Below are 16354 nucleotides of genomic sequence, written 5' to 3'. Positions count from 1 at the left end.
GTTACAGGAGCATACTACAGGTTCAGCCTTGCTGATTTCAGAAGGTTAAATTTCTATGGTTTAAAATACACATGTCTGCTGGAGATAGGATTTGGCTTTGCACGAATTCTCTATAATTCCTTCCTTTAGCCTACCAGAAATTGTTGGAAGAACAGTCACTTAAGCACACTGTTGAGAGGAATGGCCCCTAACTTGCTGAGTCCCTATACACTTCAATCCCCCATAAAGAAGGCCTTAAAGCTCTCCACTCCTTTCTCAGCAAAAGACCCTACCAGTTCCCCTCCACCGTCATCCTCTTCCATCTGGCAGAATGGGTCCTCACCCTCAATAATCTCTCTTTTGGCTCCTCCTACTTTCTCCAAACTCAAGGGGTAGCCACGGGTACATAGTGGGAAACCAGAACACTCAGGGGAAGCTCACTGTCACCGGGAGAACTTGCAAACTCCACACATGCAGCTCCAGAGGTCAGGGTTGAACCCGATTGCTGGAATTGCCCACAAGTTGTGTAACTGGGGCATCCAAATAATAAGAAAAATGTTTGAATAACAAGAAGTAATTATGTTTTAAACAACTGCATTGCATATTTTTGTGATTTTGACACAGAGCACAGAATCATTTAACTTGGGAGAATGGTATTTCTGTAAGTACTCCACTAAATGTGAATCTTATAGAGCAAAGACGTTAACAGTGTTAAATTGTCACTGACATTCAAAAACTTTTAAAAACTCTTAAAAGTTAAATAAAGAATAAATTAAATTGATTATTTTTACACATAAAAATGTGTCAAAAGTTATGAATGTTAATCTGTCTCTGAGAGATTTCTGTGCTTTGTTCTATTAAAAGCTGCCTAGTGAATTAATGTAAATTGGAATGTCACTTGCAGGGGTTCTCAAGGTAGGGTCCATGGACCCTTGCTTATTGGCATAAAAGAGTTTTGGAACTCCTGCTCTATAGTGAATTATTAATATATATTTTATCAACTTTCTTCCATGTGCTTCTTGCTGTGTGAACTTCTATACTAGTTTCTTATTTGTCACCATTCTGATATCTTGAAAAACACAGCAAATGATTGGGATCTGAATTTCCCTACAAGGGAGAGTATTGGCAGCAGATGGACTCCTGGCTCTCTCAGCTGGGAAATATTTGTATGTTTGTGGATAGAGGGCCAGCAGGACTGCACTTGAATAGAACAGCATAAGCTCGATAGGCTGTGTGGTGTCTTTCCATACTGTAAGCTTTCTACGATTCCCTAACACTCTGATTAAATCTTTCACGTAGGACCACACTTATGAAGAATGCCTTTCAAAAGCCATTTTAAGACTCCTTGAAGTGTAACTCCAGACTTAAAAGACTTTTACATCTGATAGTTCTGTGGTTGGTTGAGATTGCAGTGAACCAGTGTTAGTTTCTCTGTTCCTTAGTAAAACACACACATCTTGACAGAGCAACACACATCAAAGTTGCTGGTGAATGCAGCAGGCCAGGTAGCATCTCTAGAAAGAAGTGCATTTGACGTTTTGGGCTGAGACCCTTCGTCAGGACTAACTGAAGGAAGAGCTAGTAAGAGAAATAAAAGTGGGAGGGAGAGGGGGAGATCCAAACTGATAGGAGAAGACAGGAGGGGGAGGGATGGAGCCAAGAGCTGGACAGTTGATTGGCAAAAAGGATATGAGAGGATCATGGGACAGGAGGCCCAGGGAGAAGGAAAAGGTGGGGGGGGGTGGGGGGGGAACCCAGAGGATGGGCAAGGGGTATAGTCAGAGGGACAGAGGGAGAAAAAGGAGAGAGAGACAGAGAGAGAGAAAGAATGTGTGTATGTAAATAAATAACGGATGGGGTACGAGGGGGAGGTGGGGCATTAGCGGAAGTTTGAGAAGTCAATGTTCATGCCATCTGGTTGGAGGCTACCCAGACGGAATATAAGGTGTTGTTCCTCCAACCTGAGTGTGGCTTCATCTTTACAGTAGAGGAGGCCGTGGATAGACATATCAGAATGGGAATGGGACGTGGAATTAAAATGTGTGGCCACTGGGAGATCCTGCTTTCTCTGGTGGACAGAGCATAGGTGTTCAGCAAAATGATCTCCCAGTCTGCGTCGGGTCTCGGCAATATATAGCAGGCCACATCGGGAGCACCGGACACAGTATATCACCCCAGCTGACTCACAGGTGAAGTGTCGCCTCACCTGGGAGGACTGTCTGGGGCCCTGAATAGTGGTAAGGGAGGAAGTGTAAGGGCATGTGTAGCAATTGTTCCGCTTACAAGGATAAGTGCCAGGAGGGATGGGGGGGACGGATGGACAAGGGAGTCGCCTAGGGAGCGATCCCTGTGGAAAGCAGAGTAAGGGGGGGAGGGAGAGATGTGCTTGGTGGTGGGATCCCGTTGGAGGTGGCGGAAGTTACGGAGAATAATATGTTGGACCCGGAGGCTGGTGGGGTGGTAGGTGAGGACCAGGGGAACCCTATTCCTAGTGGGGTGGTGGGAGGATGGAGTGAGAGCAGATGTACGTGAAATGGGGGAGATGCGTTTGAGAGCAGAGTTGATGGTGGAGGAAGGGAAGCCCCTTTCTTTAAAAAAGGAGAACATCTCTCTCGTCCTGGAATGAAAAGCCTCATCCTGAGAGCAGATGCGGCAGAGACGGAGGAATTGCGTGAAGGAGATGGCATTTTTGCAAGAGACAGGGTGAGAAGAGGAATAGTCCAGATAGCTGTGAGAGTCAGTAGGCTTATAGTAGACATCAGTGGATAAGCTGTCCCCAGAGATAGAGACAGAAAGATCTAGAAAGGGGAGGGAGGTGTTGGAAATGGACCAGGTAAACTTGATGGCGGGGTGAAAGTTGGAGGCAAAGTTAATGAAATCAATGAGCTCAGGAGCAGCACCAATGCAGTCGTCGATGTAGCGAAGGAAAAGTGGGGGACAGATACCAGAATAGGTTTGGAACATAGATTGTTCCACAAAGCCAACAAAAAGGCAGACATAGCTAGGGCCCATACGGGTGCCCATAGCTACACCTTTAGTTTGGAGGAAGTGGGAGGAGTCAAAGGAGAAATTATTAAGAGTAAGGACTAATTCCGCTAGATGGAGCAGAGTGGTGGTAGAGGGGAACTGATTAGGTCTGGAATCCAAAAAGAAGCGGAGAGCTTTGAGACCTTCCTGATGGGGGATGGAAGTATATAGGGACTGGACATCCATGGTAAAAATAAAGCCGTGGGGGCCAGGGAACTTAAAATCATCGAAAAGTTTCAGACCGTGAGAAGTGTCACAAACATAGGTAGGAAGGGATTGAACAAGGGGGGATAAAACCGTGTCGAGGTATGCAGAAATGAGTTCAGTGGGGCAGGAGCAAGCTGAGACAATAGGTCTGCCAGGACAGGCAGGTTTGTGGATCTTGGGTAGGAGGTAGAAATCATCTTGATAGATGATCTGTACGTACACAGCAATCTAAACAATGCATAGGGATTAGCTAACAGCAGGACTACAAGACGTGGGATTCACCCTATTTTGGCATGCCCTGCTGTTGTGCCTTAAAAAAAGAATTGCCAAAAATGTACCTTGAAGCAACAAGGGAGCTGTTTAACATCTGGGAAAATGTGCGGAGACAGAACCAATAGGATCTATCACCATCACTGCATCTGTGGGACTATGTATAGAACAGCTGGCAAACCTCAATGGAGTCATCCCTAACAGCAGCCATTAATGAGTTGTATAACAGGGTGCATGAAGCCGAGGGAAAAGCCAGGGAAACGTGGTGGTTCTTGGTCCCGATGGAATCCCATGCTGCAAGTCACCTCATGCCACAGTGCAGGACAATTGGTGAGGCAAACTGCTTTGATGGGAATAAAGCTGAAAGGTCAGAAACAATAATGGAGAGAGGAAATGCTTGGGTAAGTATTTTTGACTAGTGGAACATGAACCTCTACTTTGATCAATGCATTTATTTATATGAGGAAAGAGACACTTTAGTTTTTTAGTATGAAATGAAGTCGTTGCAACTACTCAACAAAGGTTGTAGATTGCAACTTTGAGACCTAACTTAGGAAGGGTGAAAATGATCATTGCACAAATAGTGATGTTGTTAGCCATGTGACTTATGCTGGATAATGTCAAGTGTAGAGTAAATAGCTCACAGATGTGCTGGGTCCGGGTTCTCAGTGGGAACCATTTCACCCAGAAGTGATCTCTTGAGTGACCTAACCTGGATTAAATCACATGTATGCATGGTATACACATTCAAAACAGACACTCATTGATCCATTTTCTATGTGGGTAAGTCGATGATCAGCTTTACTGCAGCTGCTCCTACAAATACCACCAAGAAATGAAAAGCTGATATTTTAAATACAGCTGCTAAGGTGACTAAAATAATCTTTTGAGGAAAGATGTATATATTTGCATTGTAAATTTCATTTTAAGCGGTGTTCTCTTTCAATTGTAAACTGATTTGTTAGTTTCTGTGACAAGTGTGTTAATGGTTAGGGACAAAGTACAATGATCTAAGTTGCATATAAACTAATTGTGAGGCTGGATCTTGTTTAACTGTTCTTTATTTAAAGATAGACAGAATAAGCTTCTGTTAAATGCAATATTATAGTTTGCATACTCCTACTGAGTCTCTAATATGTTACAGTAACAAGGGGCACTCCTTTCCTTTATTGAAAGGTGCTGATAGGAAGGTTATGAAGGACATTAATGGAATCCAAGCTTGGTAGTTCCAAAAGCTCAATTTACAACCTGTCATGGAAATATGAAACCTTTGTTGACAAACCCTGATGTATTTTGGCTTTATTTTGTGCAGTTAATGTGCCTTGCCAAAACTTTGTTTTAATCAAACCATTATGTAATTTTCTCTATTACTTCTTTTCAAGATAATGGTGCTGTGTGTTAGATTTATCTGGTAAAAGTTTGCCTGGGATCTTCCTGACAATTCGAGAACTCAAAGCTGTTATGCATTGTGATGCAGCGTCCTAGATTGTGAACCAGTAGACTGAGAGAGCGTATTACACTTGTGAAGCCAAAGTCTTTCATTGGCACTAATTATCTGAAACACTCCATGTTGTCTTAACAACGATGGAGTTACAATGAATGCCCTGCTTTAGGACGGAGAAGCACAGTGGTTAGCGTAAGGCTTTACAGTACCAGCGATCTGAGTTCGGTTCCCCTGGCTGCCTGCTTCCCCCATTCTCCCTGTGACCACATGGGTTTCCTCTGGGTGCTCCAGTTTCCTCCCACAGTCCAAAGACATACCAGCTGGTAGAGTAACTGGCCATTGTAAATTGTCTCGTGATTAGGCTAAGGTTAAATCGAGGGATGCTGGGCAGCACGGCTCAAAGGACTGAAAAGCCTTACCTGGTGCTGTATCTTAATTCAATTTTTAAAAATTTGATATATCTAAGCAAGCTACAACAATAAGAAGGGATTTTAAGGTATAGAAGGAAAGTTATGAAAATAAGCCCCTTCAACCCACAAAATCTATTCTGATCACCAGGTACCCATTTTTTTCACTAATACTGCACTAATTTTTTAATTCTTCTCACTTTCTATCATTTTCCAATGTTCTATAGATTCAGGATCAGTTCCTGCAGATCGGAGGGTAGCTAATGTTATCCCACCTTTTAAGAAAGGAGGGAAAGAGAAAACAGGCAATTATAGACCGGTTAGTCTGACATCAGTGTTGGGGAAGATGCTGGAGTCAATTATAAAGGATGAAATAGCGGCATATTTGGATAGCAGTGGCAGGATGGGTCCGAGTCAGCATGGATTTACGAAGGGGAAATCATACTTGACTAATCTTCTGGAATTTTTTGAGGATGTAGCTATGAAAATGGACAAGGGAGAGCCAGTGGATGTAGTATACCTGGACTTTCAGAAAGCCTTTGATAAGGTCCCACATAGGAGGTTAGTAGGCAAAATTAGAGCACATGGTATTGGGGGTAGGGTACTGACATGGATAGAAAATTGGTTGGCAGACAGGAAACAAAGAATAAGGATTAACGGGTCCTTTTCAGAATGGCAGGCAGTGTCTAGTGAGGTACCGCAAGGCTCGGTGCTGGGACCGCAGCTATTTACAATATACATTAATGATTTAGATGAAGGGATTAAAAACAACATTAGCAAGTTTACAGATGACACAAAGCTGGGTGACAGTGTGAAATATGCAGAGGATGTTATGCGAATGCAGGGTGACTTGGACAGGTTGGGTGAGTGGGCAGATGCATGGCAGATACAGTTTAATGTGGATAAATGTGAGGTTATCCACTTTGGTGGCAAGAACAGGAAGGCAGATTACTATCTGAATGGTGCCAAGTTAGGAAAAGGGGAAGTACAACAAGATCTGGGTGTCCTTGTTCATCAGTCACTGAAAGTAAGCATACAGGTACAGCAGGCAGTGAAGAAAGCTAATGGCATGCTGGCCTTCTTAACAAGGGGAGTTGAGTATAGGAGCAAAGAGGTCCTTCTGCAGTTGTACAAGGCCCTGATGAGACCCCACCTGGAGTATTGTGTGCAGTTTTGGTCTCCAAATTTGAGGAAGGACATTCTTGCTATGGAGGGAGTGCAGCGTAGGTTCACTGGGTTAATTCCAGGGATGACAGGAATATCATATGTTGAAAGATTGGAGCGACTGGGCTTGTATACACTGGAATTTAGGATGAGAGAGGATCTGATTGAAACATATACGGTAAGATTATTAAGGGATTGGACACGCTAGAGGCAGGAAACATGTTCCCGATGTTGGGGGAGTCCAGAACCAGAGGCCACAGTTTAAGAATAAGGGGTAGGCCATTTAGAACGGAGTTGAGGGAAAGCTTTTTCACACAGAGGGTTGTGGTTCTGTGGAATGCTCTGCCTCAGAAGGCAGTGGAGGCCAAGTCTCTGGATTCTTTCAAGAAAGAGTTAGATAGAACTCTTAAAGATAGCGGAGTCGAGGGATATGGGGAGAAGGCAGGAACAGGGTACTGATTGTGGATGATCAGCCATGATCACAGTGAATGGCGGTGCTGGCTCGAAGGGCTGAATGGCCTACTCCTGCACCTATTATCTATTGTCTATAAATTCTCCCGGATTCTACAGCCTACGTACCAGGGATAACTTATGGTGGCCATTTAACTTGCCAACCCACATGTCTGGAACGTGGGAGGAAACCAGAGCACCTGGAGGAAACCTACGCAGAAAGACCATGCAAATTCAACACAGACAGTGCCGAAGGTCAGGACCGAACTGATGTGACTGGAGGTGTGAGGCAGCAGATCTACCATCTGTGCCATTGCTCCACCCAATAAACAATAATATGTAAATAAATCAGAATGTTGTTCCACGTCCTTCATTCCTGACACCATGTGTTTTTCTGCCTTTGCTGCAGCATTATCTTTGCTGCAAGAAATTAATGATGAGGAGTTACAAACTTTGGGACATGGAGTTTCGGCTGGTGATTATTTCCAATCTTAGGCTGCTGGAATATGAAGCAAAATGGTTCTTATTTAAATGCATCATTAAGAAATAATAATATTAGTCTAAATTTTGATGAGGTAAATCCCTATTAGAAGTGGTTGATTGGCTTTAAAAATTAAGTGAGCACAAAGAAAGTCCAATTGTTCTTTCTTTTGATCAGTGCAGTATTAATCTGAATAATGAGTCCTGATGGTATTTCAAAGGCAGAGGAGGATAAGCAAATTAATAGTCCAAAGCAACACATGGAAAATGCTGGAGGAACTCAACAAGTCAGGAAGCATCTATGGAAATGAATAAACAGTTGGCCTTTCGGACCAAGATACTTTTTTTGGACTGGAAAGGAAGGGGAAGGTGCCAGGATTTAAGGGTGGGGGAAGGGGAAGGAGGCTCGATTGAAGGTGATAGGTGAGGCCAGGTGGGCGGGAAAGCTCAAGGGCTGGAGAAGAAGGGATAGGATAGGAGATGAGAGTGGACCATGGGAGAAAAGGAAGGAGGAGGGGACCCAGGAGGAATGATAGGCAGGTGAGAAGAAGTAAAAGGCCAGAGTAAGGCAATTGGGACGAGGCGGGGAACTGCACCAGAAATAGTTCATCACTAATATCATGGTTATGCAGTACCTCATACCAAGTAGATTAATTCAGTTTCTTTGTATTGTTCAAGTTGCTAACACTTGCTGTATGTGCATGCCAAGTTCTGGGTTGCAAAGTGCATCCAGATCCCTTCCACCACAGCACTTCGCAGTCTCACTCCATTCGAGCGACAGTCTGCTTAATTACATTTCCTGCCAAAGTCTTCCCCACATTTGCCAAGCTTTTGCCCACTCACTTCATGTCCCTTATATCTTCCTCAGAACCCCTTTTCTTGCCTATCACTGAGTCACCAGAAAATGTTGTTATAACAAGTCTGGTCCTTTATTACACTTATCAATACGGTGATATGAAAATAGTGAAGCCTCAGCAGGAAGGCTTCACTATACTTATAGTTTACCAAATATTTCCACTCCTTTCCTGGGGCAAACACGAGCCAATGGGTCTAGCTTGGATTGGCATTTTGGTTAGCATGAATGAGTTGGGCCAAATGGCCCATTCTCTGTGTTTTATGGCTCTGTATCTCTATATCAGGGCAACTGCTGTCAAGAAGCTTATAGACTGCTCCCACCAATAACAAGAGGTTTCCAGTTTTGTTTTTTAAGTTCCATCCACCTTGCTTCTCATCTCTGCCTATCTGATTCCAAATCTTATCTTCATTTTTCACCATGGTACTGATTTCATCCCTTATTACCAGATCTACTCCACTTCTCTTTCCTTTCTGGAAGTAGTCAACAGGCCAGGCTGCATCTGCAGGAAGAGATCTCCTCCCTACTCTCCCATCAACTGCCCCTGAAGTGTGCCACACGCCTACACTAAGGGCAATGTCAGTGGCCAATTAACTTACCAACTAGCCTGTCTTGTGTTGTACGAGGAAGCCTGAATAGTGGGGAAACATGTGCAGTTGCAGGAAGAACTTGCAGACTCCACACAGACAGCACCTGAGATCGGGATTGAAGCTGGGTCACCATAGCTGTGAGGCAACATCTCTACTAGCTACCAGCCTTGGTCACCTTCCTCAACATGTCTGTTTATACCCATTACATACGAAATTTTGGAGGAACTCAGCAGGTCAAGCAGCGTCCATGGAAAGGGAAAAAAGCAAATCAATATTTTGGGCTGAGTCCCTTCATCAAGACTAGAAAAGAAGGAGGAAGCAGGTTAATTCGAAGGTGAGGGGAGGAGCAGGATTACAAGCTAGAAGGTGATAGGTGAAGCCAGTAGGGTGGGGGAGGGTGTATGAAGTGAGAAGCTGGGAGGTTATAGGTGGAAAAGTTAAAGGGCTGAAGAAGAAGGAATCTGATAGGAGAGGAGAGTGGAGCATAGGTAAAAAGGAAGGAGGACAGACTCCAGGGAGAGGTGATAGTAGGTGAGGAGGAGAGGTATGAGGGGAGGGAAAAAAATTACCAGAATTTAGAGAAATTGATGTTCATGCCACACAGACAAAATATGAGGTGTTGCTTCTCCAACCTGAGAGTTGCCTCATTGTGACAGCAGAGGAGGCTATGGACCTACATGTCAGAAAGGGAACGGGGCTTGGAGTTAAAATGGCTGGCTATTGGGAAATCCTGCTTGTTGCAGACAGAGTGAAGGCGCATAACAAAGAGGTCCCCCGGTTCATGCCAGGTCTCACAAATTTCGAGGTGGTCCCATTGGGAGCACTGGGACTAGTAGACGATCCCAACAGTCTTGCAGTCAAAGTATTACCTCACCTAGGAGGACGGTTTGGGCCCTGAATGGAGATGAGGGAGGAGGTGAATGGGCAGGTTTAGCACTTCTGCTTGCACCGTAAGTGCCAGGAGAGAGATTGGTGAGGAGGGATGAATGGACAAGGGAATCACGGAGACAGCGACCACTGCAGGAAGCTGAGAGCAGAGGAGTGATAAAGGTGGTAGGGTCCTGTTGAAGATGGCGGAAGTTGCGGAGAATGATATACAGGATGCAAAGGCTCATGGGATGGTAGATAAAGGCAAGACGATCTCTATCACTGTTAAGTTGTCAGAAAGACGGGATGAGGGCAAATGTCTGGGAAATGGGGGAGACAAGCCACCGCCCCCAGTTACACTTAACTATTTCTCTTTATGCTTTCAATTTGTCTGCCTTCAACATTCTGCACATTTTGGCAAAACACCTTTAACTTTGTTTTATTACCATTTTCCTTGTCTGACTCTACTGGCACCCCTTGCTTTGTAAGCATTGCCTCTCATTACCTTTTCATCCTAGTGCGACAGCCTTACTTTATTGTGCATGAGCCGGTAAGGCCTGTACTGTCCTTACTTTGTCAGAGATAGCTATGCACTTAATGAGCAAGAAAACGCACATTGCTCCCTTCCAGTTTTGTTAAATTGGATGAAAATTAACCTTTCCAATCAGGATGAACAGTGAAGTTCATTGAACTTCTGTGTGTCGTTAGTGACAGTCAGATCTCCAAGGATCTGCCCTGGGCCCAACACACAGATGCAGTTCCACAGAAGGCACGGCAGCCTCTATACTTCATTAGGAGTTTGAGGAAATTTGATATGCCTCCAAAGACACTCGCAAATTTCTACAGATGCGCTGTGGAGAGCATTCTAACTGGCTGCAACACAGCCTGATATCCGTCACAGATCGATATTGGTGGGGTGCACTGCATAAGATTGCAGAGAGTTGTAAACTCATTCTGCTCCATCATGGGCACAAGCCTCCCCAGCATCCAGAATATCTCTAAGGAGTGATGCCTCAAACAAAGGCAGCGTCCATCATTAAGGACCCTATAACCCAGGACATGCCCTCTTCTCATTGCTACCATCAGGGAGGAGTCTGAAGTGACCCGCTCAATGATTCAGGAACAGCTTCTTCCCCTCCGCCATCCGATTTCAAAATGGACGTGAACCCATGAACACTAGCTCACTACTTTTTTGCATTACTTACTTAATCTAACTTTTTAAATATGTATACTTCTTACTGTAATTTATTTTTTATTCACCTGTATTGCAATGTACTGCTGCCACAAAACTAGAGATTTCATAACATACGCCGGTGATATTAAACCTGCTTCTGATTCGGAATGCCGTCTGGGAACTGTGACCACAGGAAGTGGACTGGATTGCTTTTGACTCTCACTGTGCATTGTGTCACTTGGATGAGGAGCATCGGCCCCTCTGGATCTACCGCTGAAAGATCACCTCTGTGGAGATAAGGACAGGAGCGAGATTTGCTCCCTCCCACCCCTCCAACACAGGGACAAGCTGCTGACGATCGCAGCAGAGAGCAGAACACGAGGTACACTTGTACAGCTCCAGCTCGAGCTGGCACCCTCAGCAAAGAGGGGAATTAGTTCAAGATTAAGACTAAAGAAAATACAAACCGCAATCTTTGTGCGTTGTAGTTACAGCAAGCAGTGAGTAACAAGCAATCAGTCTGTATTAACTAGGCTGTCAATCATCAGCACGGGAGTTTGTCTACACTCACACAAGAGCAGCAGGTGGAATTTAAGCACTTTCATCCCCATCAAACTGTGAAATGCAACTAAAGAGAAAGAAACACGGCATCCTTCCTCCTGTGATGAAGGGGAGAGTCTTATTGATGTGGCTTTATTACTTGGCATGACCATGTTCAGCTGGAGATGCTGACTGTGTTCGCTTTGTGTGTTAACGTTCCACACAGCTCCACTTCTCATTTAAGCTCGACAGCAATCTTTGAAATCACTTTAAACTTTAAGACTAAGTATTGTACCTCCATTTATGTGCCCATATAAAAGTGTTTTAAACTCCACCAATTTGCCTAATTTCATTACTAACCCTGGTAAGCCATTCCAGGTACCTATCTCTCTCTGTGTAAAATCTTGCCCCTCACATTGCCTTTAAACTTCCTGCACTAACATTAAAAGTATGTTCAAAGGTTCAATTTAATGTCAGAGAAATGTATACAATATACATCCTGAAATGCTTTTTCTTCGCAAACATCCATGAAAACAGAGGGGTGCCCCAAAGAATGAATGACAGTTAAACATAAGAACCCCAAAGTCCCCCCTCCCAGCTCCCCTCTTGTGTTTGACATTTCTACCCCGGAGAACAGATTCTAACCGTCTACCCTTTCCATGCCTCTCCTAGTTTAAAAACCCTCTATCAGGTCCCAACTCAGCCCCAACACTCTGAAGAGAACAACCCATGTTAGACCATCCTGTCCTTAGAACTCATACCCTATAATCCAGACAGCATCCCGGTAAACTATTTCTGCATCTTTTCCACAGTATCCTTCCTATAATGGGATGTCCAGAACTGTACGCTGTGCTCCCAGTTTGGTCTGGCTGAAGTTTTTGTTTAGCCTTCTTTGGTCAAATAAACTTTCTGCTGTTGGGGATGTGGGGTGAATGCATCTATGAAGCTGTAGCAGGCTGTGTCAGTCATTAAACGGCAGAGGCATCCTTCACTGAGTAAAGTGCAGTGGTGATCACAGACCCATATCATAGTTGCTTTAGTCTTCAGTCCATGTTGGAATCACTGGAAATGGGCAGCTGGCCTTCACCTTGTGAAGAGTTTCCAAGTACCAGTTCCATCATGACCCTCCAAAACATCTTATTCAAAGCGTTACTGAGTTTATAAAGGTAAATTAGTGAAGTGTTTTTGCTCAATGACCAGGAGTTAATAAATACAGGATCCATTTCTCCAGGAGAATATTAAAGGTCAGACACTAGAGAAGCCCATTCAATCCATGGAACTTATTACTCATTGTCCTTGGCCACGTTGACCCTTCCAGGTTGGGTAAACTCCTCACCCTACCATCTATTCCCTCCTCTGCACCACGATCTCTCCCCTGTGGTCTCTTCTTGCCCATCATAAGCGTGCTTTCTCTTACTCAACTCTGAGCAACTGACCATGACTTACTGACCTCTGAAGAGAGAATTCTTCGGTAAAGAGGAAAGTGAAGCCAATAAGATATAAAAACACATTTTACTTTTTTTTTTATCAAACAACTACTCCTAAAGTAATTAAAACGTAGAAAGCTAAGTAAGTAGACCACTAAAGTAATGACTGGGGTACATGAACTTTATAAAATATAAACTACCTGAGGGAAATCTGGGAATTCTGCAATTCTTGAATTCTTTTCATTTTTCTTCAGTTGAACAATGCAAAAGATGCACTTTCTTCGGTTAATTTAACTTGCTGCTGTTGGGGCCCCTGAGGTAATTGCATCTATTAAGCTGTAACAGGCTATTGCACTGTGACATCCAAAGTTCATTTTCAGGGCATCCTACTTCACCCCTGTGCTGATCCGCCTATTTATGGCCTTTAGCTGATCCTCTGTGGAAGGGACTAGAGGAAGAAAGTTCCCTAAGCACTGGTGATGGCAATTCAGTGGAGGAGAAGTGTCAAAAAAGCAAAATATTTCATATGTAGGAAATATGAAGTAAAAAAGGAACACACAACTGGTCACATAGACAGAGAAACAGTTGAATGTTTTAGATCAGTAGCCTTTTATGGAAACTTGGAAAAGTTAGGAACGACAGGTTTTTGAGATGAAGAAGAGGGGATAGAGATAGGAGAACGAAAGGGAAAGTCTGAAAGGGTGAAGATTATAACCTTAAGACAAAGAATAAGGATCCTGGTTCTAGTCTGCGCATGGCAGACTTTGTCCAGCAGACGGTTGTAGTGATAGACCTTATTTCAAAATATCTAAGCTTAAGAATATGAGATTAATTTCTGTGTTTGCTGATCTTGTGATTACCCATGGTAACATGGTAAATGTCTTTGTTAGTGGGATATAATGAACAAAATTTGTAGTGGGACAGGGGAAGACAAATTGATATGCGGTGCTGGAATGACCTTCTTCTTTGCAAGCAGGGTTAAATGAATGCACAGTGGCTGACGTTCAAATGCATGAAATGACAAACCTCTGACTGATGATATTAATAGCCACATGCACGACACCAAAATAGCCAACTGCATGTAGGCGATGTGTGAATACTCAGCCACCTACTCTGGTTCTGAACCATGCTGAACCTGGGACAGGAATGCCATAACAACAGTGTACCTTTATATAGCACCTTCCAGAAGCAAATGGCACAAGGCATTTTAGAGAGTATTAAGGGGAAAGGCCTCTACAGATGCAGGCATTCTAAAGCAGAAGGAAAAAAATGTTGAATATATACAGACGATCTGTGCTGATTGAAAAAAAATAAAAATTAGGTGAAATTCTTGGAAGAAAGCCCCTTGTCAGAATGGGGAACTAGAAGTGGTACAGGAGAAGAAACGTGTTGGGGGAAGAGACACTGGTCATAGAAAGCACGTTACTGAATGGCAGGACCCCTAATGTTTTCATTTGATAAAACTTAAACTTAATACAAGAGATAATGAAAAAGTACTTAAAATGCAAAAAAGGAAGTGTGCAAAGCTAAGAAAATGAAAAGTTCTGGAAAGGTGAACTTGTACTTTTCAAAGTACGGGATGTCCTGAGTACTTTACAGCCAATAGAGTACTTTTCAAGTCCGGATATTGTTGTACTTGGGAACTGGTACAACACATTGGTTCAGAAATTAACTCCTGGTCAGTGGCACTGAATATGTCGGATGGTTACTAAAGCACATGGCACTTGACCTGTAAAATGCAGTTCCTTTGACTCTAGAGGCAACATTCAGCAGAGGCTGCGTACCAACGACTGAGGATTTCTCTCCAATGGCTGCTCCATCAGTCCAAGACTGCAGACCGTACCCCAAAAGTAAGCTCTGGCGATCAGATCAGTCCACCTCATCTCCATCTAGATGACAACTTCCTTCCACTGGAACAACCCTTATCCGCTCATAAAAACACATGTTGAAAATGACAAACTACACCCACAGGATGCTGGAACAACTCAGCAGGTCAGGCAGCATCTATGGAGAGGAATAAAGAGTGGACGATTCAAGTCGAGACCCTTCACCAGGACTGGAAAGGCAGGGGGAAGATGCCAGAATAAGAAGATGGGGGAGGGGAAGGAGGAAAAGCTGAAAGGTGATAGGTGAAGCCAGATCTGTGGGGGTGTGGGGATGAAGTAAGAAACTGGGAAGTGATTGGTGGAAAAGGTAAGGGGCTAGGGAAGAAGGAATCTGATAGGAGAGGAGAGTGGATCGTGTGAGAAAGGTAAGGAGGAGGGGTACCGGTGGAGGTGATGGGCAGGAGAGCAGAAGAGGTAAGAGGCCAGGGTGGGGACGAAGTAGAGGGAAAGGGGAGGGTGAAAAATACTGGGAGAAATCAATGGCCATGCTTCAGTTTGGAGGGTACCTGGATAGAATACGAGGTCTTGCTCCTCCAACCTGAGAGTTGCCTCATTGTGGCAGAAGTGGAGGTCATGGGCCGACGTGTCAGAACAGGAATGGGAATAAGGATTAAAATAGTCTAACCACTCAGTGGTGTGCATTCACTGTCCAGACTCACAAATGAGTGGGCAAGGCATCAGCCGACTGTGATGCCTTTTGCAGTCTGAATGAATCTCCTCTGTAGGTCAAAATAGAAATTCAGATGGGAATAATGTGCAAGTTACAAAGCCTAATATGTTCAGGATATATCTTGGAATTGGAATTGGTTTATCATTGTCACATGTACCGAGGAACTTTGAAAAGTTTAACTTGCACACTTTTCATACAGTTCAAATTATTACTAGGGTGATCTATTCAGTAGCTTGCATTACCTTACTGAATACGAATTGCAGGCAGCATTGGAGTGACTTGGAATGCAGCTGTCATCAGGATTGAGGTAAGCTTTGAGAAGGATAGTGCTTCAGAGCATTCACGACTGTTGTCAGCACCCGAGGAACTGCCAGTATACGTGTGCCAAATGTTGAGGCTATGGAGATTTCCAAAATGTAGTAACTCATTTCCAAAGAAGCAAATGTGTGAAGCTGGAATTAGGAGCTGGGAAAGCTGTTTAAAGAAATATTTAGCCGGAAATATCAATGTTTGAGTGTAAGGAAAGGAAAATGTGAACAGATCCTAACCCGGATCTGGGCTGTACCCTCCAAATATCCGGACCTGCCTCTCGGTTTTTTTGCACTACCTTACTTTCCCTTTTCTATTTTCTATTTATAACTTATAATTTAATTTTTTAATATTGTACTCCAAGGAGCCGGAAGCGCAGAATCAAATATCGCTGTGATGATTGTACATTCTAGTATCAATTTTTTGGTGACAATAAAGTATAAAGTAAATGTACTGAGCACAGTCAGCCATGTAGACTGTTGATATGCCCACAGTAATCAGTGAGGGCCGTTAGTTTAAAGAGGAGTATTTAAAGAGCATTTTGACCATCTTCAAGGAATGTCAGGATTCTGCTGGAGTACTGTCCTCTTTCCAGATGGCAGCAGCTCCA

This window comes from Mobula hypostoma, chromosome 25, assembly GCF_963921235.1.
Source record: "Mobula hypostoma chromosome 25, sMobHyp1.1, whole genome shotgun sequence".
In the NCBI taxonomy this organism is placed as follows: Eukaryota; Metazoa; Chordata; class Chondrichthyes; order Myliobatiformes; family Myliobatidae; genus Mobula; species Mobula hypostoma.
Note: the sequence above shows the minus strand (reverse complement) of the source record.